The sequence below is a fragment of the Lissotriton vulgaris genome, chromosome 10 (assembly GCF_964263255.1).
Source record: "Lissotriton vulgaris chromosome 10, aLisVul1.2, whole genome shotgun sequence".
NCBI classification, from domain to species: domain Eukaryota; kingdom Metazoa; phylum Chordata; class Amphibia; order Caudata; family Salamandridae; genus Lissotriton; species Lissotriton vulgaris.
This window is the reverse complement of record NC_141698.1, coordinates 163538704-163564384: the sequence shown is the minus strand read 5'-3', so window position 1 is coordinate 163564384 and position 25681 is coordinate 163538704. Positions and strand designations below refer to the sequence as shown.

Here is a 25681-nt window from a genome sequence, read left to right as displayed (position 1 = left end):
GAGTCATTTGAGTGGTGGATATGTTAGTCAGTTTTTTGGATTGAGAAGGGTAGCAGAAGGATAGAAGAGGGACAAAGGTTTGCATATATATAGCGCTTGTTATCCCAAATGGGGTGTTGAAGAGCTTTTTCGGTGAGTAGCTGAAGAGGGACAAAGGTTTGTATATATAAAGCGCTTGTTACCCCTTGACGGGGTGTTGAAGCGCTTTTCTGGCGAGTAGCACGCTACTCCGGAACCCATAAAGGATTGGTGGTGAATTAGTATAGTGAAATTTGAAAGTAATTTGAGTTGTGGATATTAGTCAGTTATTTGGATTGAGAAAGATAGCGGAGGGATAAAAGAGGGAAAAAAGGTTTGCATTTATATAGTGCTTGCTGCCCCTGATGAGGTGTTGAAGTGCTTTTTACGGCGAGTAGCACGCTACTCTGGAACCCATAAAGGATAAGTGGTGAATTAGTATAGTGAAATATGAAATTTGAGAAGTGAACTTGTTAGTCTGTTATTTTGATAGAAAAGGATAGTGTAGGGATAGAAGAGTAAAGGATTTAGACTTTTTTCCGTAGGTCATAGCAGTAGTAGGAGGCTTGGGATAAGTGAAAAAGGATGTGGAGGCAGACATGCCTACTCTCCCGATTCAGGCGTGAGACTACCGATTTGAAGGCTAGTCTCCCGCCTCCCGATTCCTACGAGCAAAAACCCGATTCCTCTGGGGTTTCAGCTGACCGGGCTTGGTATTGTTTAAAGTGCTAATTCTTCCAGCAAAGAGTGGTGATGCAGGGGCTCTCGAAGGGGTGAAAAACCAACAAAGCGTCATTAACAAGGAAATCGTCTTTTAAAGACCTGCGAAGTACTGGGGGAGGGGAGCTGTTATAGCCCGGGCTGCCACAGGGAGGTGGGGGGTGCATGCACTGCCAACAACCTGCCAGGCCAGTGCCCAACACTTGCATCACCCTCTCTGCCTGCCATTATGCTCAATGCTTCTGAAAGGTAAGAAAAAAACTTGCATTTACGTTTCAAATGTCCGATCCTACAGCAGCACACTTCCAAAGCCCATACATGCCAGTAACCCGATTCAAAGCCCCATTCTCCTGATTTTTTTTTATAATCTCCCACTTTGCTCTCCTGAAATGTTGGCATGTATGGTGGAGGGGAAGAGTCAGAGGGAGGAGTTTAGAAAAGCTTGTTTTGGGGACACAGTATAGTGAGAGAGGTGTCAGATGGTGCAAGGAGGGGTAGAGTAGGGAAGAGTCTAGAAAGGGCTATTTTGGGGGTCATAGTAGTGGTATGGGGTTTGAGATGAATGAGAGAGTAAATGTAGAGGATATATTGATAGAGGTATAGAGTGAGAAATAGGGCTGTGCATTGGAAAGAGTAATAGAAAGGCGTTTGAGATGAGTCAGAGAGTTGAGGTAGAAGATATAATGAGAAAGGTATTGGGTGAGAAATAGGTTAGTGCATTGGATATGCTGAATTAGAAGAAAGTAATAAATATATAGGGCCATATGTATCAACATTCCGTTTTGCGATTCCTAAATAGCGATTTTTAAGGAATCGCTATTTAGAAATCGCAAAATGGTATGTATGTAGAAATCAGCTTCTTTTTAGTGATTTCTTAAAATTCCTTAATTGCGATTAGCAAATTGGTAATCGCAATTAAGGAATAATTTCCCATTCATTTCTATGGGCCAGGAGGCCCATAGTATTGAAGGGGAAATGTGCGATTAGCAATTAGCTAATCGCAAATTGAGAATATTTTCAAGGGTGCAGGGGTGTCCATATGGCGCAATACATGCCCTAAGGGCATGTATGAGCGTCACATGGCACCTTTTGTTTTTAAAAAAAATGCTTTTTTAAAGGAATTTGCAACTTACCACCAACTTGAAGTTGGTGGTAATTTGCGATTCCTTAGGGGCAATTAGCAATATTTTTTTGCATCATACATTGCATTTAAGGAATCGCAAATATTGCGATTCCTTAAATGCAATCGCAAAATAAGGAATCGCAAATTGTGCAATTCCTTATTTTGACCCACATTTGCGAATTTCGGCCTTTGCGAATGCGAATTTCAATGATACATATGGCCCATAGATCCTTAAGTACATGGACAGTTTATAGATGCATAAAGGAATGAAGTATGTGTAGATTAAACATATTGATAGAGGTATAGGGTGAGATATAGGTAACCACCTGGCACATTAAACCCCAAAGCTCTGATATATGGTAAATCCCCATATAACAATAAGAACTCTTAGGGGGGGGCGTGGCTAGCTGGCCAACATGGCGGACGGAGTTTGCTAGTGCTCCGATGCCGCTGGGGGAGGAACGATCCTGTCGCCCACGCTGAGGGGCCGAATCCGTCCGAATGCAGCTGTATCCTATAGATCCTGCACCCCGCCTGCCTCGCTGAAAATCCTGGGGCTCTGGCGGCTGGTGCCCCGGAGTTACGCCGTGGTCGGGGGTGAGGCCTGGTGTCACGCTGCGGACCGGGGACTCGAGTAGCAGCGGTGCCCGGAGGACGAGGGCTGGAAGGTGGCGGCGCGCCGGGGGCCCCGTGACCGGAAGTGCACCCCTGGATCGGGAACCCCGACCCCGCGACAGCCGAGAAGGGCAGGCGACACCCTACGACCCCGGGTGCCGGGGGAAAAGACGGAGACTGCGGACGGCCTTGAGCGGTGGACTGAGGCGCCGGAGCGCTGTGATCCGTGTGTTCCTGCCGCTGGTGGCGACCACTGACGGGGGGGCCCCATCGGCTGAGCTACCCCCTGCCCGCGAGGGCCGAAGGTGAGAGGTCCGAGGAAGTGTGGAGGGGCCTGGTGTGGCGCTGCTGCCCCACATCCAGCTGAGGGCGGACTAAATTCGGCAGGGACCCCTGGACTGAGGACCGGGTCCGGCCGGGACGCCCTGATAGCCCGGCTGCAGCGAGGTGGTGTCTGGGCCTCCCCCCGGGGCGAGCTGGAGACCGGGACGCCTGGAGTGGAGCTGATCCTACCCCCGGAGCGACATAACTGCTCCATTGCCGGCTGGGCCCTAGTCACGAGGCACCGGACCGGTGTGGCTGATTCGGACGGGGTGGCACCCACTAGATCCTGCTGCTGTTCTTGGGCCCTTGATGTGAGCTGACAGGGGAGAAAGAAATAGCGCCTCAGGGTGAACGGCGCTACGGTGGGCCCCGACGCCCCTATTAGCTAAGCGGCCCCCCCCTTAGCAGGGCCACGGCGACCTTCGCCGGCTACCCCAGGTAGTGGATGCTGGGGGCGACCTGCAAGGGGGCAACAGACGAACCTCGGACGGCTGGTGATCGCCTGCGGACGCGACCCTACCGCCGTCTGGACACCGGGCGCTTAACATGGGGCGCAAAGGCTTGAAGAACGCGGAGGGCAAGGAGGGGCCAGGCGTGGGCCCTGCTCCAGATGTGAACTCCGGGGGCTCTGCGCCGCTGACGCTGGCTTCCACCCTTTCAGAGAGTCAGCAAGATGATAAGCTGGACCTTATACTTAAAGAGATCAGAGACTCCAGAGCTGTGATGGAGACGCAGATGGGTACCCTTACCACTAATCTCTCCTTGCTTAAGGCGGACCATGAGAAATTAGCGGACAAAGTTGAGGATCATGGTCTATCGCTGGCTGAAATTGCCCCGGCGGTGGCGGAGCACACGGACTCCATCCAGCTGATTCAGCGTCAAGTCAAGACCCTGATGGAACGCGTGGAGGATGCGGAAGGGCGTAATCGACGCAATAACATCCGCGTTATTGGCCTGCCGGAACGAAGCGAGGGATCCCGTCCGGCGGAGTTCATGGAACAATGGTTCCGGGATAACGTCGCCCCTGAAGGCCTTTCACCGTTCTTTTGTGTCGAGAGAGCCCATAGGATCCCAACAGGACAACCTAAACCGGGCCAACCGCCAAGACCGCTCATTGTCCGGATCCTGAATTACCGGGACAGAGACATGCTGTTGAACCAGGCCAGAATAAAATCGGTCATACCGTGGGAGAATAAAAGAATATCATTATACCCAGACTACACCACTCAAGTGCAAAAACAACGGTCATCATACTATGAGGTGAAACAGAAACTCCAAAAGGCGAAGTTACGTTATGCCTTACTGTTCCCTGCGCACCTGAAGGTGATCCATGACAAGAAAACTCACTTTTTCGAAAGCCCCACAGATGTGGAAGAGTGGATGGAGGTGATGGACATTGAGGAACGGCTGGACCCGACACAGGATTCTACGGATGCTGGGTCCAAAGACGGCCAGAATCAGGAAGACAACGGGGACGGCGTCCGACGCACTCACCCAAGACAGCGTAAACCGACTGCCCATCAGCAAAAGCAGGGACAGATGGATGCAGTGGCAGCGGTGGGCACCTTCAGGGAGGACCGGGAGGCAATTCATACGGATACCGAGGATAGCACAGTCCACTCGGACTCGGACAATAGTATGGTCCTGTTTCCGACGGTGACACCTAGAACCGCGGACGACCTTATGGACAATGCCCAAGAGTAATACCTCCTGTGGACTAGACCTAAAGCTTGAGTACACCACAATATCCTTTTATGTGTAGATTGGGGGGGGCGGGGGGGGAGGGGGAGAGAGGTGGAATGTGTTTGCTCTGGCAATATGTGTGGCCCTTCTCTGATGGCGGACACTACGTGCCCTACCCTTGGGTGGGGTGGGAGCCTCGGATGTGAAGACTGCGAGATATGAATCCTGTATCTCCTATGATCCTGCGGCGCTTGGCAGCTGTTCACTGGCTGCACCAGTCTGGGGCCACCCCTGTATTTCCCCCCCCCCTGCCCCCTTCCTCTTCCCCCCCCCCCCTTCCACGAGATGTGGCTACACATGTCGAATAATTCTGATGGAACTCTCCCAGCGGCGCCGTTGAGCCGGCGGCTTGATCGGGCATGGCACTAAGGACACGGCCAGAGCTTGGCCGACCCCCCACTAGCGTATGCAACGTTATCTGTTTTATTATGTTACACAGTTTATTGTTCGGCACAGCGGAGTTCAGAGGCTGCGCCTCCACAGTTGGGGTTTGGGATAGGGTGGGTACTGTCTCCTGGTTGACACGGGCGAGTCACTCACTAGGACATATGGGAACACTCATTGCGACACCTACACGGGGTTATGGCTGACGTACAGGGTAGGTATAGGCTGGTCACCTGGAATGTGAGAGGGCTGGGGGCAGTGCAGAAGAGACACAGGGTGCATGCTTTCCTGCTGCGACAAAAGGCACATATAGTGTTCCTACAGGAGTCACACTTGACACACTCCGAAGCACTCCTGCTGCGGAAGAAATGGAGAGGCACTGTATTCTCTACCACGTACTCTGCATTCTCCAGAGGGGCCACGATATGGGTACGTCATGGTACTCCTTTTGTGGAACTGGAGAGGCGGACTGACGACCAAGGACGCTACGTACTAGTGAGAGGTACCCTAGACGGGGAAGTGGTAGTGCTGGGCAGCATCTACGCCCCGAATTTCGGCCAAGATAAGTTCTTAGCTAAGATGGGCTGGGCTCTGGCGGACTGGGCGGACGTCCCCTGGATCCTGGGAGGTGACTGGAACATGATCTTAGATGTGACCCTTGATAGGTCACACCCCCCCCTTCAGGCGGCGGGAACACATAAACTATCTGAATTGTTTGGGACATGGCTTCGGGGCTGGGGATTGGTTGACACCTGGCGCACATTGCACCCGACACATAAAGAATATTCATACTACTCCCCTGTACACAACCTGCACACCAGACTGGACAGATTTGTATGCTCCAGCTCTCTCGCGGCCAGATGCGACGCAGCAGATTATCTGGCTAAAACGTTCTCGGACCACCGGCCGTTGACGCTCGACTTACACTGGGGTAGAATACCCTCGCCTGTCCCTACCTGGAGGCTTAACCCTGCGTTGCTTGCGGATGGCCCGTTTCACTCATATATAGCTGAGGCCTTAACTGGCTACTTCGATACAAACTGGGACTCTGCGTCCTCGAACTTAGTGGTGTGGGACGCAATGAAAACCGTAATTCGGGGGGCTGCTATAGGCCGCCTGGTGGGAGCCAGACAGGAGATCCATAGTAAACTGTGCGAGGTAGAGACGCGGTTAAGTGACCTGGAAAATGCGGTGGGGCAGGACCCTGACCGCCGACCGGATCTACAGCAGTGTAATATCGAACATGCTGAACTACTAGAGACCCTGAGGGTGATGGACTACGGAGCCTATTTGAAACGGCAACAGTCAGAGGCAGATAGGTCCGGTGCTCTGCTCGCCCGGCTGGTCCGGGATGCCCCTGAGAGCCCTACAATAACGTCTATCCGGAACGCGGCAGGTGATCTGATACACACTCAAATGGGTATTAATACTGTGTTTAAGACACACCTGGAGACCCTCTATGCTCCCCCCTCTGTAGAGGACAGGGACGGAATGACGGAATTCCTGGATGACTTGACGCTCCCAGTGCTGGCCCCGGGAGTCCAGGCGGCTCTAGCCGGGCCTATAACACAGCAGGAAATAAAGGTAGCGATCCACTCACTTAACCGGGGTAAAACCCCGGGTATGGATGGCCTACCAGGGGAGTTTTATCAATCATATACTGATGTGTTGGCCCCTGTTCTGGAGAAAATATACCTCACTGCGTACGAGGCTGGCCATCTCCCGGCTACCACCATGCAGGCCTTGGTGATTTCGATCCCGAAACCCGGTAGGGACCCTCAGGATGTAGGTAACTACAGGCCCCTTTCTATGCTCTCCACGGAGTATAAGATTCTCAGTAAAGCTATTGCCTTGAGGATCCAACATCACCTCCCTGGCCTGATCCATACCGATCAATGTGGCTTCCTCCCAGAGAGGAGTACCTCCCAAAACTCGAGGCGACTCCACGCCCTCATGACAACTACACCCCACAATCTGCCACACGCGGGCTGCATAGCCCTAGACCTCCGTCAGGCGTTTGACTCTTTGACGTGGAATTTCATGTTCGAAGTCTTACACCGCTTTGGTTTCCCGGAAGCCCTGATCAAATGGATCCGTTTATTATACACGGGTCCGACGGCCAGGGCGCGCACAGGAAGGCACACTTCGGACAGTTATGGAGTCCACAGGGGCACCCGCCAGGGCTGCCCATTGTCGCCACTACTGTTTGTGTTGACGCTGGAGCCCCTGGCTATTGCGCTTCGCAACAGAGCTGCGGAGGACGGCATACCGGTGGGGGGCACCGACCACATGACTTCAATATATGCCGACGACATCCTGGTGTTCCTCCGAAACCTGCGAGGAGACCACTTGTCTCTGGCGGATATCTTCAGGCGATTTGAGGACATATCTGGGCTGGCTATAAATCCAGGGAAGTCCCTGGGCTTCTTCTTTCGAGATGGCCAACGACCTCCCCTCATACAGTTCGGGACCTACGACATACAAGTGGCACCGACCACGTTCAAGTATCTCGGAATACAGGTCTACCGGGACCCGGAGGCCCAGATTGACGGTAATATCCGTAAGGCCATTACTGGCATACGAGGTAGCGTGGGCTTCTGGACATCCTTGCCCCTATCGGTAATGGGACGAGTGGCGGTCTCGAAGATGGTCCTACTTCCCCGCATTCTGTATTATTTTGTGAACCGCGTCAGATATTTACCTCACTGAATACATTATTGATCACCCTCATCTGGGGCTCGGGGAGGAGGCGGATCAGCCTTAAAAAACTGCAACTGAATACTAGGCAGGGCGGACTGGGAGTGCCGGACCTGCGCAGTTACTACTATGCCAGCCAACTCCAATGGCTGACCCGATGGGTGGGGGGCAGGGACTTGCATGAGATCGCTTACACGGAGGACAAACTGGCGCGGGGAGACCTGCACTCCCTCCTCTTGCCCAATGCTAGAATTCCTGGGGACTGCCACCCCCTCCTGCACGTGGCCTTGACCTGCTGGAAGAAAGCGCTGTCGTACTCGAATGGGACCCCCCCCATATGCAGACAATATACCACTACTGGGACTCCCGACACCGCAGGGGACCTTAACACGGCGCAGATTGCGACCCTGGGCGGAGACTGGAGTGGACAGGGTGGGAGACCTGTTCGGCGATGACACCTTGCTGGACCATGACTCATTTGTGCAGGCCACGGGAGCACCTTCACGCTTCTACCTACTACACGCCTCGGTGACGCACTATGTCAGACGGGCTTGGGCCCCGCAAAGGACGAAACCGGAACAGCATGAATTAGTGCATCTCTTACACTACATGGGAGCGGGGGGACACCTAGTGAAATGGCTATACACTGGCATCAGGGAACATGTACCTTCACCGATTGCTACACTCAGGGAGTCCTGGACTGCAGACTCAGGGGAAAACATAACAGACGGGGAGTGGAAAATTATTTTAGGCCATCATAGACGGGTGTCTAGGAATGTTAAGTTTCAGTTCATACAGGCCATGGTTCTCCACAGAGCTTACCTTACACCCCAGAGGCTGCATCGGATGTTCCCTGCCACCGCACATTGCTGCCCGAGATGTTACCAGGATGAGGCACATATTCTCCACATGCTATGGACATGCCCGAAGTTACACTCTTACTGGGGAACGATCAAACATACACTACACTCCATAACAACACTCCGAATCCCTGAGGGAGCGTTACCATGCCTGCTGGGGAATAGAAAGCGGCCCAAGACATGCAAGGCACAGCTGAGATTTACGGACCTGGCACTGGTGCTGGCGATCAGGGTGCTCACCATGAGATGGAAGTCACCCAGGGCCCCGCAGATAGAAACGTGGCGCAGCGACTTGCTGAAGTGGGGCAAGGCAGAATCCGCGGCGCTGCGAGACGAGGAGAGCAAGGGCCTGCGCAAATATCCTATAGCTCAGGAATGGGACTTAATGATGATAGACCTGGAGGAGATAGACCTGGACTGCTCGGGAGGCCCGGTGGGATGAACTCGCAAAGGTGGCGGGAGGGGGACGAGGCTTAAAGGGCACCAATGTGACTCACAGGGGCTAGACCAGACCTACGGCTTTTACCACTTCAGACATACATAGTGCCACCTTGACCCGGGATGTGGAGTGTACGAGTGAGGACGACCAGGAGACAGGGGGTGGGTGGGCGGTTGGGGAGGAAGGGACAGTTGGGGTATGCTACTTATGACGGACACAATTCTGGAGGGTACGGAGTACATATGGGAATCATCCTGGGGATGCTCTGATAAGCAATTTGAAACTGAAATGCACTGTTCCCACAAGTTTCTGGGTTTGAAAACGGAAAAGACTGATGTATGTTACGATAAGAAAATGTACAGAAATGTAAGGCATCCTGTAACAGTCACGAATAAAGAGTTTAAAAAAAAAAAAAAAACAATAAGAACTCTTAAAATCTATTTCCTACTAGTATCGATGGCATGTTACTCCTACACAGAGGCGCAACTAGAGTCAAATTTCGGGGGGGGGGGGGGGGGCTAAGAAAAAATTTCGGGGGGGGGGGCTGAACCTTTAATCAGTAGGCAGAGTGGAGCCTCAGGGGCTCTTAGAAGGGGTGAAACAACTGCAAGGCCTAATTAACATTCAAATGGTCTTTTAAAGACCTGTGAAACGTTTGGGTGTGCCCGGAAATTGATCTGTCTCATCCAGGGCTGCCACACACGAAAGGGGGGGGGGGGGTGAGGCGGTCTGAAGCCCGGTGAGTCCAATGGGTATTGCGCGCCAGCTCCTACACTACATCTTGTAGATCTGTCTGATGTAACATTTCCTATACACTGATGTACCCACATATGATTGTCTCTGTGCAATGTGTGAGTGATGTAAAGCGCTCTGACACCTTACGTATAAGTGGTGCTATAAAGCGAAATGATTTACACACATATGATTGTCACAAACGGGCACAAAACATGGCGCCGTGAAGTCGGGGGTAGGGGGTGAGCCTGGCAGTGGGGAACTGCAGAAATATTGGCGCCTGTGACCTGAGCTGCTCCCCGCAGGCACCTTCTAGTGCGTGCTGACGTCATCACGCCGGGTCTGAATGTCACAAAAGAACGTTTATCAACAGTGTGTGAAATGGCACAAAGGGCAGGGCAGGGCACACAATGGTATGCTGTGTGGCATGTCGAGCAGCCCTTCAGGATAAAGAGATGCCGGTCCCTGCAGGGCTTTGTCAAAACATTTCAAATGCAGTCTCTGGCTCATCTGACCCCTTCCCAAAACCCGGGCATGTGGGTTATCTGGAGAAAACTATCGAAGCACGGGGACATGTACCAAATCGGGCCACTGTGGGCGAATTCGAAGTCTGGGGGACTCTTCTTGCCACTTGGCCCCGAGAAGTGCCCAGAATATAGGGACTAATCACACATTCATTCATTTGACTCTTAAGTGCCTCGCGGATACTGACAGCCTCTGTGTTTTTTATTGGACATATACATTTGGGCTATAGCGCCCAATATAACACTAGAGTCGGTAGAGGCGCTGGGAGACAGATCTAGACCGGGACGTGTCAGGTGCACGTGCATGATGCCAGCCACCGCTCGCTGCCATACTGGCCCATCGTATGGGAAGTCTTCTCTAGAGAAAGGCCTCAACTGAAAGGACGGCAGGGCAGAGTCAGTCACAAGTAATTCAAAGACAAACTGTAGAAGGGAGAGCTCCTTCATGGGCTGCATCCCGGTACTCATGATTGGTGGGGAAGAGCCGTAGGCAGCACAAAGCCTACCATTGCCCCCTTCAAGCCTGCAGCCTCCATAGGGGCCTCTCTGGTCCCCAAGCCTGTAGGTGCGTTCAGTAGGGTCGTGCACCTGCTGCCGAGATGAGCCTGCAGGCCGGGGAGTTAGAGCTTCCAGGCGGGTCTGTGTGTCGTCTGGCGCTGTCCGCCGGTCTTGACTTTCACACCAACAGCTCTTTACATTCTGGGGCTTTTATTTTCGGTTTGAAACCCCATCATGCAAGCGCGGTTGGCTGAAACCCCAGGACCGGCAGCAGGAGTCGCACATGATGACCAGGGCCACTTGATGTAGGAATACCTTCACTCCCTACCCAGGCCTCACCCTCCATGTACCACCACCCTCTTCACTTTACCTGGCTGCTTGGCTTACATCCCCGCACTCCTCACCCAGCTCTCGCCCACCTATGCGCCCTGACTCTCCCTGCCCAGCTCTCAGGCGCATCCCAATCACGCTCACCCACCTTTGCTCCCGGCCCTCTGCTCCGCCGCTCCCTGGGACCTCGCTCTGTCCTCTGTGAATACCTCTCTCGCTCACCCTTCCCGGCACTTCCGCCCTCCCACGCCTCACCAGCGGGACCGTAACCGAAAAGGAAAAAGCGGAACCGTGGGGGGGGGGGGGGGGGGGGGGAGTGTCTGTTCCGCTCATTGCAACGCCAGGTTGTGCAGAGGTACACTGGCGGAGCTCTGGGGGTACAGCCGGCTAGGGCCGAGGTGCAGTGGCGGAGGTGTGAAGAGGTACAGTGGCAAAGCTGTGCAGAGGTGCAGTGGTGGAGCCGTGCAATGGCGATGGGGCGCACGAGTTAAGGGGACCAACTGGCGTTGGTGCAAATTCAACACAGTGAGTGTAAAAATTCAGGAGAAAGGGTCAACCTTCAGGACACAAATTCAGGACAGGAGGTCAAAATTCAGGACATTCAGTATAGCACATGGGCGTAGGAACTGTGGGGGATGCGGGGGACATATCCCCCCCAGATTTTGGAGTGGGGGGGGGACACAGGGGACAAGGGTCGGGGGGGGGGATGAGGAGTCAAACACCTTTCCCATCTACCTCCTGAGAGGGAGATTGGCAGGCCATTAGCGCGTGAAAAAAAGTGCAAGAGGTGCTGCGAGACCAAATGGCCCTGTACTTGACCTGGCGCCAATGATCCATAGTCACAGCATAAGGTGACGTCAGAGGCCACTCGCCCTCCTGCCTCTGCCCTTTTAAACCCCTGAGGCTCTGGGAAGTAGTTAGTTCTCACCTCAGCAGCCTAGAGCCAGTGCTCGTCCTCGGACTCCTCGCCCCTCCCCCTCCCCCCCCCCTGTCTGGTGCCGGCTTGAAGACGGAGGGCTGCAGGCAGCAGCACGCTCCCACCAAGTGTGAGGTCCCTCCTCCCGCCTGTGACTACCTATCCCATTGAAGGGACTGACGTAGGGGCAAGGGCAAGGGGCGCCTGGTGACATTTGAAAGTGGTGGGGGTGAGTGCACTATGGCGAGCGAGCTCAGCAAGCGAGCCTTACTTGCCCTGCTAAAGGCTGAAGGGAATAACAAAATGTGCAGATGACATTACCATGCAAAAAGAGCTGCTCCTTTCCCCCACGGGCTGCTTCACGCTGGATAGAGTCAAAACACAATTCTCTTCATGTAATAACTAGAGTGCAATCATTTGGTAGGATGCACAGAAATGCTTTTCAGTGCGCATTCACGAGGCCTGCCTTTACATATAGAGCAGGCGAAACAGAGATTTGGCAGGGAAAGCGCACTATTGATTTATGGCACTCTCTTCGAAGTACCACAATCCTGATCCCTCACCAGCAGGCTGGTCCTTTTTTTCACCTCCTCGGGGCCCAGTTGTGTTCTCTTTACACCTCCTTGTGATTTCTCTCTCTGAACGCGGCTACCCCAAACTCCTTTCAATCCTCTTGAATTCTGTCTCCAAACTCTGCTTGCCCTTTGATCTACAAAGATCCTTCTCTTGGTCCTCTTCGTCTCTCTCTTCAGCTCTGCCTCGCTTCTCTCGGGCCCTTCTGTAGCTCAAGAGTACCTATCCGTCTGCACACATCTGTGCCCAGCCTACGGGTCCAAAGCTGTGACCTTGGATTTCACGAAGGGTCAATGATTGTAAATATCCTTTCAATAATTTTGCTAACAGCAGAAAAGGGGCAAGTGCTCTGTTTGCATCAGATTCAGAGCCAGATCCAAATAGGCCTCACGAAAACCTGTGCCATCTGCCAAATTTCAGGGCAGCCATGACAGCCCTTTAATTAGTTAACACAAAGTTGTGATAATCGTAAAATGTCCCGTAATCATCCCTGGCCAATAATTTATTCCACACATTACAAGCACCTCTCCAACACATGTTTAGGGAGGGATGGGGTGGGTGGGATGAGGGGTAGCAGGGAAGGGTGGGGATTGGGGAATTACCAGTTATCACTAGAAATAATGACAACCATAATAAAGGAAGGTAATTCCAGACATTGCAGTACCGTCCGCGTGCCACCTCTCATTGGGGCACTGAGGCTGGTACAGGCTTTGTGGTCACGTGCCTGGGTTGGTGAAATATTGTAGGCGCGCAGCGGCGGCTTCAACTCTCTCCTCCGGTTCAGCAGCACCATTATTTTCACAATAATCACTCCGAGCCCGTTTAAGTATTCCTGCTTTCAAAATATTCAGTGCAGACAATACCTTCAGAGTTCAGGATATCTTTAGCCTTGTTAAATCAGACGTTGGGATGCAGTTTAGAAAAATATGCAGTCACCGCCGGCATTACGGGCGCAGGCGGGTGGGTGGGAGAGGTGGAAATGGGGTCTTTGCGGGTGTGTGGGGGGCTCCGGTGAGCTGTCCAGTAATGACATTACACAACATAACACAATGATGCAATGCAACCAGTGCGCTGCTGAAAGGAGGAGCTGTGTCGGCTTAGATGGTCTCATAATGTCACAATCTCAGTGCTGTTTAACTGGGCGCGCACCTATGTATTATGGGCTTAAAATAAACGACAAAAGACTTACTGCTGCCATCTAAGTTATATATGTGCTGATGTGCAAATCACTGCTGACTCAGCATTTCATCCTTCTAAAGTCACTATACTGAACACCAGGCGCTGGATGTTGTGCAATAAAATTCGATTAATAGTTTCTGGTGCCATTTACATATATTTTGGTCTATTGATTTAAGAGATTAATAGACTCTATCCACACACTGACATGCACAAGCATAACCTCTCCCCCCTCCCTCCAATCCCATGGGTTACAACATTACAGTTGCATCGAGGCCAGGTGGAGGGGTGTAAATATCACCGGAACCCCAAGGCCGCTTCATTGGAGAATAACACAAGTTATCCAGTAGGCGGCTTTCTATTATTTGTTTGAAGCAAGTTGCACTCAATAAATGTTTCCCCAGAAGAAAAGCGTTTTTTTTTTTAATAATGCAACATACATAAAGAGATTATGGACTCAGTTGACCTGCATAGAATAGCGAAAGAATTTGTCTTCTGCAATGAACGGCGCAAGAAATTATTTGGCTTTTCAAAATAAAGTTCATAATTTTAAAACAGATTCCTGCAGCAAGAAAAACAATTTCTAATTTGTCCGATTGCATTTTGAGATGTAGCAATATCGCTAAGAGCGTTTAGTTTATTATTCCTTTTTTTGTCCCGCCTTTGTTTTCTTGGTGCATGAAGATGCAAGAATCATATACATATTTTTTCCCATTTGGTTTTTATTGTGAATGTGAATAAAATTAAAGCATACTTGCAGACTGTGACTACTTGCCTGCCTTTCTCAATATTTCTCTTCATAACTATGCGATTGTATACGTTTAACGCGCGTACGGTCTCGCACAATGGGCAATTTGTATTGGGTCACTGGGAAGTCCACAAGGTTGTCCCTGTCCCCCCCAGAAATTTAGTGTCTCCTACGCCCATGGTATAGCACCGCTTATACGTAAGGTGTCAGACCACTGTACATCACGCACACATTGCACAGAGACAATCATATGTGTGTAAATCAGTGTATAGGAAATGTTACATCAGACAGGACTACAAGGTGTAGTGTAGGAGTGACATGTCATCGATACTGGCAGGCAGTATAGTTTAAGAGTTCTTATTCTGGTAAAGTGCAAATTCAGAATGTAAAACATAACATCATTGTTAGGAGTTCTCTTGAATAATAAGAATTGTTTTCTATCCAAATGAACCCCTTTGGCAAGATTAGGATAATGAAAGACTGGGCAAAAAACATATAGCTCTAACATATAACTTGCAGTATGCACGCAGCTCTTTGATGACAGTTAATAGCTCAATGTTCTATATTAGGATTTTGACTTATAAACGAAAAGGAGCTCTCTTACAAAAGGAGTAACCACTGACCTATTTACATTATATACACTTTGTTATCTGCATGTTACATGTTCTTAGCAGCAGGCATTTTAACCCTCTGCTCTACTTAGGACAAGTCAAAACTTCCACTAGACAAACCTCTGGTCTCTTTCCAGGAAGACGATTAATCACCGGAGTTCCCTTGACATTTTAATTGATGCCTGAAGATGGCTGGAGACCAGGAACACATCAGCAAGTGCTTTTAAAATTGTATTATACTTTGGAAAATGACGCCCACACCCTAAGTCAGCACCTGGTGCGGTGCCACCGATCGCTAGCCCTAGTTGGAGGGAGTTACAAGCCCGGGCTGAGGTGCACCGGCAGAGCTGCGGGCAGGTGGGATTCCTACAGACCGATTTCCCTACCCAATGCGGATACCAAAGTTTTAGCTAAGGTATTAGCAAATAACTTACAAGAGGTAATCCTCAACCAGGTGCAACTCCATCAGAATGGGTTCATACCCCACAGATACACCAAATTGAACTTGTGAGTCCTCTACAATAATATTATAACAGAGGATACAATCAACTTACCCCGGCGATCGCGTTCCTGGACGCGAATAAAGGATTTGACTTGATAGAATGGTACTTCCTGTTTGCCATTATGGAAAAAGTGGGATTTGGACCTAGATTTTTTCTAATGGACTCAGCTTCTTTACACCAAACTTCAGAGATAGACGTAAAGTGAATGAAATCCTATTTAGGAATTCCCCGTACAGAAAGGCACAAGACAAGGGTGTCCTTTCCCGCCAATGCTTTTTGTCCCGGCAATAGAGGCCCTAGTTAGTGGATCCGGGTAGATGCCCAGATATGAGGATGGTAGTGGAGTGACTCCTGGGAAGACTGGATATTATTGTATGCCAATGATATTCTACTATATATTGCAGAACCAGACTCAGACTTAGAGATCGCTTTACAATCTGTGGGAGTTTATAGAGCTTGGAAATAAAATGGAGAAATTCCTAATCTTCCACATTGGAGAACCCTAACATTTTTAATCCTTGGCATGGCCACTGGCGTAACGAAAACAGAGGGGGCCTCCCTGCAGGGTATGTAGAGGGCCCCCCTCCGAGCTCAATCAGGAGCTCTCCGGCCAGTGTGCAGTGCCAAGGGGTGCCCCTGGAGCTTGGGGCCCCCGCACCGCAGGGGCTGCAGGGGCCTGTGTTACGCTCTTGGGCATGGTGGCAAGCATTAAAATGATAACGCTCCCAGGATTCATCTGCTTACTATAAAACAACCACTATGCAATCCCCAACACCTTTTCTCAGACAGTAAATAGATCACTACAGTCCCTATAATGGCTGAATGGACTGTGGTGAATGCTCTAGCCACTCTCCAGAGATCCCTTAATGAGGGGGGTATAGAGCTACCCCATGTACGCAATACTACGAGGCAGCACAGGTCCAGATAGTGAATGAGTGGGAATATTCCCTGCTCTAGGACCCAGCATTTTGGATGGATCGAGAGAAACTGGGGCCCAAGGGTTACCTCCAAGTATTGTATGTAGTATAGCTGCCTACTGATGCCCCACCCGCCACTGTAACAGTTACATCATAGGGCAAAAACTAAATAGAGAAATTGGGTGGGAGAAGAGACTAACTCCCAGAACTCCTTTATGGGTAGGCTCTAGACTATGCCGTTGAGTTGATGGAACTACCAGACTATCAAACAATGGGATACGATTGCTCTCTCCATGCTACACGATGTGTGGGATGCAAATGGCATGGGACCATTTGAACACCTAAGAAATATGTTGTGAATATAACGCAGATATCCAACTATTTACAATTACGACATGCTTTACAATCTCGATTCCTAAGAGGGGAGGAAACGAAGGAAGACTCCCTCTGGAAAACCATCTAAAAAATGGACACATGACATTGAAAGCCATATCCCTCACCTATGGAACGTTGATGAGGAACACACAAAGTGAATTAACCTGATTAGGCGACCACTGGCACAGAAGCAAGGGGGAAATAGGGGATGACAACTGGAAGGGAGGCCCTGAAGTTCCCTCGGGAAGTGGCCATAAAAGCAAGCTTTCGACTAATCCAGCTAAAAATCCTTCATAGAATTTACTATACCCAAACACTCCTACATAAAATAGGCAGAACCCACGGTGACCTATGCCTCTGATGCTGCGGACAGCGGGGTACATTCCTGCATATGTAATGGGAATGCCCAAAGCTCAGCTCATTCTGGAAAGGAGTGAGAAGCAGCCTAGAAGATGTCACAGAATACAAGAAAAATTGGCATATGGGGTAGGGGCTGCCCACACAAATTTGAAAAAGTATGGGGTGGATGGTTCAAAGGGACCTAGAAAAGGCTAGCAATGGTGAGGTAGCAAGACAATATCTGAGGGAAAGGTACGAACCAGACAGAAAATCTCAGTGTCCTGAAAAAGGAAATTGGCCCCAGTGACTCCGACAAACAAAATTGGAACCTAATGGGACTGCATGTGTCAATGTGACGATACTGATTGATACCTTTGGGAGGAGGAGAAAGAGGAGGGGAGGGAGATGGAGGGCACAGGATATCTCCACCGTGGCTGCTCGGCATGTTAATGTTTTAATATGTGAAAAGACAATAAAAACTTTTTTTTAAAATCCTAATTGATAGGTCTGCTGGGTTTACACTTTGGGGCACACTTGACAAGCAGAGAAATGGATGGCAATACAATTCTTATGTATCCACGGTCTGGTTGCTGGAAACCCTCCCTTTTTGCTCTAACAGACATCTGTTTCTATGTTTTACATGTAAAACTGGGGGCACACTTGAAAGGAAGCAACAAAGCATGCCAAAACAATTCTTGTGTATCTACAGTCTATTTGGTGGAAACCCCTACATATGTTCTACCTGACTTCTGTCTCTGAGTTTATTGTGGGTACAGTGACTGCTTGTGACTGGATTTTAGTTTTAGATGTATGAGAACACTAGGATTACCATAGTACACTCCCCATACACAGCCCCAGCTCTCAGAGCCCAAGTTGTGTGTGGCTGAAAACGTTCGCCATCTTTCAAATGACCAAAGTGGGTAGGGTTAGCCTCAGAAACACTTTCTCCATTGGTTAGGGCATGTCCAGGAGTCATTCCCACCCACTCGGTCATGCCAGGCATAAATGCAGCACTTCTAAGAACCCACTTCAGAACACTTATGTATCTGAAGAATATCAGAAGAGGGCAGAACCTGTTGTCTGTGACCTTAGAAGAACCCTGAAGGACTGGACCTGCTACCTCTTGTTACCGCGGAAAAGAAGTGTACTCCAAGGGTCATAAGGCTGACCACCTTTCCAGGATACAGAGATACAGCGAGCTACAGGAGGCCTTTCCAGCAACTGCCAAGCTGCCCAGTGGAGATATCCTGTGCCCTCCATCTCCCTGCCCTCCTCTTTCTCCTCCTCCTAAAGGTATCAATCAGTATCGTCACATTGACACATGCAGTCCCATTAGGTTCCAATTTTGTTTGTCGGAGTCACTGGGGCCAATTTCCTTATTCAGGACACTGAGATTTTCTGTCTGGTTCGTACCTTTCCCTCAGATATTGTCTTGCTACCTCACCATTGCTAGCCTTTTTTAGGTCCTTTTGAACCATCCACCCCATACTTTTTCAAATTTGTGTGGGCAGCCCCTACCCCTACATGCCAATTTTTCTTGTATTCTGCAGATATTCATTAAGATTACACAATCTGGATTGGACCCTTCTGTTTGCTTCTGCCTGACACAGTTTGAGTCTCTGTCTCCTCTGAGGTCCAGGGAGTCTGTAAAAGTGTACTCCTGTGGTGGATTGGGACTTAATGGACGCCAGAAGGTAACATCTTTGATCCAGACAAACCTGGTTAGAGTATCTGACCCATGCTTCATTGTGGTCACCCTCAAATGGCTCCCCCCACCCATTAACCTCATCCTGAGTTCCTTTGTCTTCATTTACAGTCTGCTTCTCCAATATTCTCTGTTATACAAATGGTGAATTTGATATAGTCATCGATGTGTTATTGCCTCCTATCATTTGTGAATCTATCTCTACATAGAGTCAAATCATTGTCCTGTCCATTTGGGGGTCTCCTCATTCCTCTTTGAATCTCACCCCAGGTCATCAGGCTCTCAGATGTCAATTGCTTGAGAGCTTTGTCCTAATCACTAACAGTTTCCACAGAGTCTTTCCAGGTGAATTGTCGAGTCGTCAGATAAATCCAATGATATTTTGCATTTTTGTTAGTGAGAAATTGCACAATTTGATACAGGGTTCTTTTCTTTTGAATACTGGAGGATGGCAGGGATTGATAAAAAAAGAATTCTAGAGCCCTTATGTTGGATTTGGCTACATTGCCTGGCTCTTTTCATGACTGCCTCCTCGGTTCTTTATTTAAGCTGACTCTCTGTTGGTTATAATCTCTGAATCAATGATTGAATGTCAGATCTGGTGTCTGGTATATCATTCCTCTGTTCACTTCTCAAAGGGGAGGGGTTTTCCACTATAGAGTTCTCCTGATCTGTATTTGGATTTCGTCAGGCATGACTTTAGGTCGTCTTTAGTCAATATATTAAAGCTTTTGTGAAGCCATTTCTTGGGCTTGGTAGTCACAATAACTTTCTGAATGTAAAATATTTGGTGATTCCGTCTGCGTTCCTGTATTGTGCTTGGATGGGCCTCTACGAGTGTGCTGCTATTATTGGGCCTTATGAGTGTTGTTCTACTAGTTTGTCAACTCCTCCCAAAAGTTTGTTCTTTCCATCAGGGCTATCTAGGGCCTGAGTGTTCACATGAAGGTGAGGGGAGTAGCCCATCTGACTAGTTCTTTGCAAGCTTGTGAGCATACATCAATCTGTCTCCCTCTGTCCTCATAGGTGCTGTCATCCCACCAGCAAAGAAGAGCTCTTATTCACTCCTTGAACATTTCCAGAGGGTAGTCTCATCCTACTTAATTCAAGTAGAGTGTTCACAACTTCTGTTTCTTTCCTCCCATTACTAGGGATAGGATAAGAAGGTAGGTGGCAAGGCTAGATGCCACATCCTGGTTATCAGTCTGATAAAGCGTGCACCCCAAATGATCAACTTACTACTTCTCTGATTGAGATCTTATTGGGGAGGTGTTCTGCCCTTCTAGTCAGGGGATGCGCACAAGACTCACCTTTATTACAGCCTTATAGCCCGCCGTAGAGGGCTATACCGGCTATTAAAGGCCCTCTCCAGCGTTAAAGGCCCCGAGCCAAAGGCGCGGGCCTTTAACAAGGGAGAGGGACTTTAATAGCGGTATAGCCCATCTACGAAGGGCTATAAGGCTATTAGAACATTCTGTCACTAGAGGACAGAATGTTCTAACAGAAAAAACAAAGCCTTTTGGGAGCGTGAGGGGATTGGAATCCCCTCAGGTTCCCTGAAGCCTTTGTTCACAGCCAGAGCTGTGAACAAAGAAACATTGGAATGTTGGAGCTCCAGGCTTATACCAGCCATTATAAGCCCAGAGCACTCCATTGTTTCCAATGGAGCTCCCAACATTCCAATGTTCTAATAAGTTTTATGTGGCACCCAGTCGGAAGCCAGGCCTCTTTCCTCAAATCGATCCAGCTGTCTATTCACTACAGAACTGAGCCCAGCTGGCTTCCAGTTAGTGCGTGAGAGTGGCTCACAATGTACCTGTTGGCTTCCCCTCGGTCCAGGGTGGGTGTCATGGTTGCCCAGTGGGTGTCTATAGGAAGGGTGGCACACCATGTGAAACCATGGTAGACCAGGAGCAAGATTTTTGACTTGCTTAGAATATTCTAGAAGCTGCAAAGGGCAGCGCAAAGGCTTTTAGTGGGCCGGGTCTCCCCGGCGCTAAGCACCAGCAGTTTTTAAAAGAGGGCCTCGAAACGGGTCTCTATATTTTTTGTGCAGATTTATATAGCGCTAACTAGACACGAAGGTATAAGAGCACTTTACATGAGCACCAGTGATGTTACACAAGGACGCATTCATTTTTGGTAGGCACTGGAAGATTAGGTGATTTGCAAAGAATCACAGGATGTTGAGCCGATGCCGAGGCTCGAACCCAGTTCACCAGGCTCAAAGTTGGCAGCTATAGCCGTAAGGCTACGTTTTGTACTCTGGCACATGGTCTGTTTTTTTTTTCGGACTGCAGTGACAGTAGGCACATCATGTGTGGGTGCTCACACTGCTCACTTCTCACTAGTGGAGAAGTTATGGCATGACGTTATGCCAGGTGAGTGTTGTAGGGGAAGGGAAGTCCTCTAAAGAGAGTCATTTTCTCTCTGGTTTTCCCTTCTCTTTTTGAAACGCAGGAGACGCAACACTCTTGTGGTGTCACTAGGGCTGTAAGTGGAAGCTTTTTCAATATTATATACAACAAGCCATAGTTGCTGCTTATTTATTTATGGAACTAACAACCATTGACAAAGCTAGTAGTCCAGATTTGTTACAGGTATGATTTTACTTGTATCATATCTGGATGCAATGACAGAATCAGCAGAATACAATTTGGATTGCACACTATGCTAAGCACAGATTTTTACCTTAAGTCTTTTTAAGCCATGCCCTCAAATACATCGGCCACACCCCTTTGGGCGACCCCCCACCAGTTTTTTCATCCCACTTAAAGCCCTGGGCTGCGCTCTTATGAGATTTCTAACACTCACAAGCATAGAGGTTACTTTGGGCTCGTGCCTGATATTACTTAGTTGCCTCGAGAGAAACATCCTACCGGTACTGCTCCTCAAACTGGGAATTCCTTTGGTTTTTCAACTCAAATCTTTGCGAGCTAAGTGGCCATTCCACGGCGGCACAGCAGCACCAGCTTTTGACACCTAAAAAAGAAAGCAAAGAACTTACCAACAGATGCCTGCATTTATTAACACAGTAACACGCACATGTCCTGCGCAGTAGTGGAGACATATTTCCCATTATGCTATTCTGTTTAAAAGGGTTCTATTCAGTCGACAAGCCCAGGCTGTCCTAAAAAGAAATTTGCAAAAAACACAGTTGATGGACAGAATGCAGAACAATGTCTTACATTCACCCCAGTACAAGGATTTGGGCCTAAATCCATCGTTTATTTGCACTCCACACCACCCTAGGTCAGACAATGGCTATATGCAAATCAGCCTTGACCCTGTGCCTCATGGGAACAGTCCAGCCCGAACTACCAAGCCATGTCTTTCCTAGACCGGAATCAAGCATCCCAGGACCGGTTTCTGGCTATCAGCCTTCTTCAGCCTGGATAGCTTGACTCCAGTGATGTGGAGAGCCTGGGACTCACGTCTGACCATACCCAGCACACTCGGGGTGAAATTTGCAAAAAACACAGTTGATGGACAGAATGCAGAACAATGTCTTACATTCACCCCAGTACAATGATCTGGGCCTAAATCCATCGTTTTTTAGCACTCCACACCACCCTAGGTCAGACAATGGCTATATGCAAATCAGCCTTGACCCTGTGCCTCATGGGAACAGTCCAGCCCGAACTACAAAGCCATGTCTTTCCTAGACCGGAATCAAGCATCCAAGTACCGGTTTCTGGCTATCAGCCTTCTTCAGCTTGCATAGCTTGACTCCAGTGATGTGAAGAGCCTGGGACTCACGTCTGAGCATACCCAGCCCACTCCGGGTGAAATTTGCAAAAAACACAGTTGATGGACAGAATGCAAAACAATGTCTTACATTCACCCCAGTACAAAGATCTGGGCCTCAATCCATCGTTTTTTTGCACTCCGCACCACCCTAGGTCAGACAATGGCTATATGCAAATCAGCCTTGACCCTGTGCCTCATGGGAACAGTCCATCCCAAACTACAAAGCCATGTCTTTCCTAGACCGGAATCAAGCATCCAAGGACCGGTTTCTGGCTATCAGCCTTCTTCAGCCTGGATAGCTTGACTCCAGTGATGTGAAGAGCCTGGGACTCACGTCTGAGCATACCCAGCCCACTCAGGGTAAAATTTGCAAAAAACACAGTCGATGGACAGAATGCAGAACAATGTCTTACATTCACCCCAGTACAAAGATCTGGGCCTAAATCCATCGTTTTTTTGCACTCCACAACACCCTAGGTAAGACAATGGCTATATGCAAATCAGGCTTGACCCTGTGCCTCATGGGAACGGTCCAGCCCGAACTACCAAGAAATGTCTTTCCTAGACCGGAATCAAGCATCCAAGGACCAGTTTCTGGCTATCAGCCTTCTTCAGCCTGGATAGCTTGACTCCAGTGATGTGGAGAGCCTTGGACTCACGTCTGAGCATACCCAGCCCACTCGGGGTGAAATTAGCAAAAAACACAGTTGATGGACAGAATGCAGAACAATGTCTTACATTCACCCCAGTACAAAGATTTGGGCCTAATCCATCGTTTTTTTGCACTCCACACCACCCTAGGTGAGACAATGGCTATATGCAAATCAGCCTTGACCCTGTGCCTCATGGGAACAGTCCAGCCCGAACTACCAAGCCATGTCTTTCCTAGACCAGAATCAAGCATCCAAGGACCGGTTTCTGGCTATCAGCCTTCTTCAGCCTGGATAGCTTGACTCCAGTGATGTGGAGAGCCTGGGAATTACGTCTGAGCATACCCAGCCACTCGGGGTGAAATTTGCAAAAAACACAGTTGATGGACAGAATGCAGAACAATGTCTTACATTCATACCAGTACAAAGATCTGTGCCTAAATCCATCGTTTTCTTGCACTCCACACCACCCTAGGTCAGACAATGGCTATATGCAAATCAGCCTTGACCCTGTGCCTCATGGGAACAGTCCAGCCAGAACTACCAAGCCATGTCTTTCCTAGACCGGAATCAAGCATCCAAGGACCGGTTTCTTACTATCAGCCTTCTTCAGCCTGAATAGCTTGACTCCAGTGATGTGGAGAGCCTGGGACTCACGTCTGAGCATACCCAGCCCACTCGGGGTGAAATGTGCAAAAAGCACAGTTGATGGACAGAATGCAGAACAATGTCTTACATTCACCCCAGTACAAAGATCTGGGCCTAAATCCATCGTTTTTTTGCACTCCACACCACCCTAGGTCAGACAATGGCTATATGCATATCAGCCTTGACCCTGTGCCTCATGGGAACAGTCCGGCCCGAACTACCAAGCCATGTCTTTCCTAGACCGGAATCAAGCATCCAAGGACCGGTTTCTGGCTATCAGCCTTCTTCAGCCTGGATAGCTTGACTCCAGTGATGTGGAAAGCCTGGGACTCACGTCTGAGCATACCCAGCCCACTCGGGGTGAAATTTGCAAAAGACACAGTTGATGGACAGAATGCAGAACAATGTCTTACATTCACCCCAGTACAAAGATTTGGGCCTAATCCATCGTTTTTTTGCACTCCACACCACCCTAGGTCAGACAATGGCTATATGCAAATCAGCCTTGTCTCTGTGCCTCATGGAAACAGTCCAGCCTGAACTACCAAGCCATGTCTTTCCTAGACCAGAATCAAGCATCCAAGGACCGGTTTCTGGCTATCAGCCTTCTTCAGCCTGGATAGCTTGACTCCAGTGATGTGGAGAGCCTGTGAATTACGTCTGAGCATACCCAGCCCACTCGGGGTGAAATTTGCAAAAAACACAGTTAATGGACAGAATGCAGAACAATGTCTTACATTCACCCCAGTACAAAGATCTGGGCCTAAATCCATCGTTTTTTTGCACTCCACACCACCCTAGGTCAGACAATGGCTATATGCAAATCAGCCTTGACCCTGTGCCTCATGGGAACAGTCCAGCCCGAACTACAAAGCCATGTCTTTCCTAGACCGGAATCAAGCATCCAAGGACCGGTTTCTGGCTATCAGCCTTCTTCAGCCTGGATAGCTTGACTCCAGTGATATGGAGAGCCTGAGACTCACGTCTGAGCATACCCAGCCCACTCGGGGTGAAATTTGCAAAAAACACAGTTGATGGACAGAATGCAGAACAATGTCTTACATTCACCCCGGTACAAAAATCTGGGCTTAAATCCATCGTTTTCTTGCACTCCACACGACCCTAGGTCAGACAATGGCTATATGCAAATCAGCCTTGACCCTGTGCCTCATGGGAACAGTCCAGCCAGAACTACCAAGCCATGTCTTTCCTAGACCGGAATCAAGCATCCAATGACCGGTTTCTTACTATCAGCCTTCTTCAGCCTGAATAGCTTGACTCCAGTGATGTGGAGAGCCTGGGACTCACGTCTGAGCATACCCAGCCCACTCGGGGTGAAATTTGCAAAAAACACAGTTGATGGACAGAATGCAGAACAATGTCTTACATTCACCCCAGTACAAAGATCTGGGCCTAAATCCATCGTTTTTTTGCACTCCACACCACCCTTGGTCAGACAATGGCTATATGCATATCAGCCTTGACCCTGTGCCTCATGGGAACAGTCCAGCCCGAACTACCAAGCCATGTCTTTCCTAGACCGGAATCAAGCATCCAAGGACCGGTTTCTGGCTATCAGCCTTCTTCAGCCTGGATAGCTTGACTCCAGTGATGTGGAAAGCCTGGGACTCACGTCTGAGCATACCCAGCCCACTCGGGGTGAAATTTGCAAAAAACACAGTCGATGGACAGAATGCAGAACAATGTCTTACATTCACCCCAGTACAAAGATCTGGGCCTAAATACATCTTTTTTTTGCACTC

The 25681-nt window shown here is 49.5% G+C and overlaps 1 protein-coding gene across 1 annotated transcript in view; it reads right to left on the bottom strand.

Annotated features, from left to right (window-relative positions):
- LOC147684901 (retinol dehydrogenase 16-like) overlaps positions 1–11245 on the bottom strand; it is a 177372-nt gene extending 166127 nt beyond the window's left edge. The window contains exon 1 of the mRNA XM_086940794.1: positions 11156–11245. The gene's annotated coding sequence lies outside the window, so the exon portion shown is untranslated. The remainder of the gene's footprint in view (positions 1–11155) is intronic.
- Positions 11246–25681: the final 14436 nt, after the last annotated feature.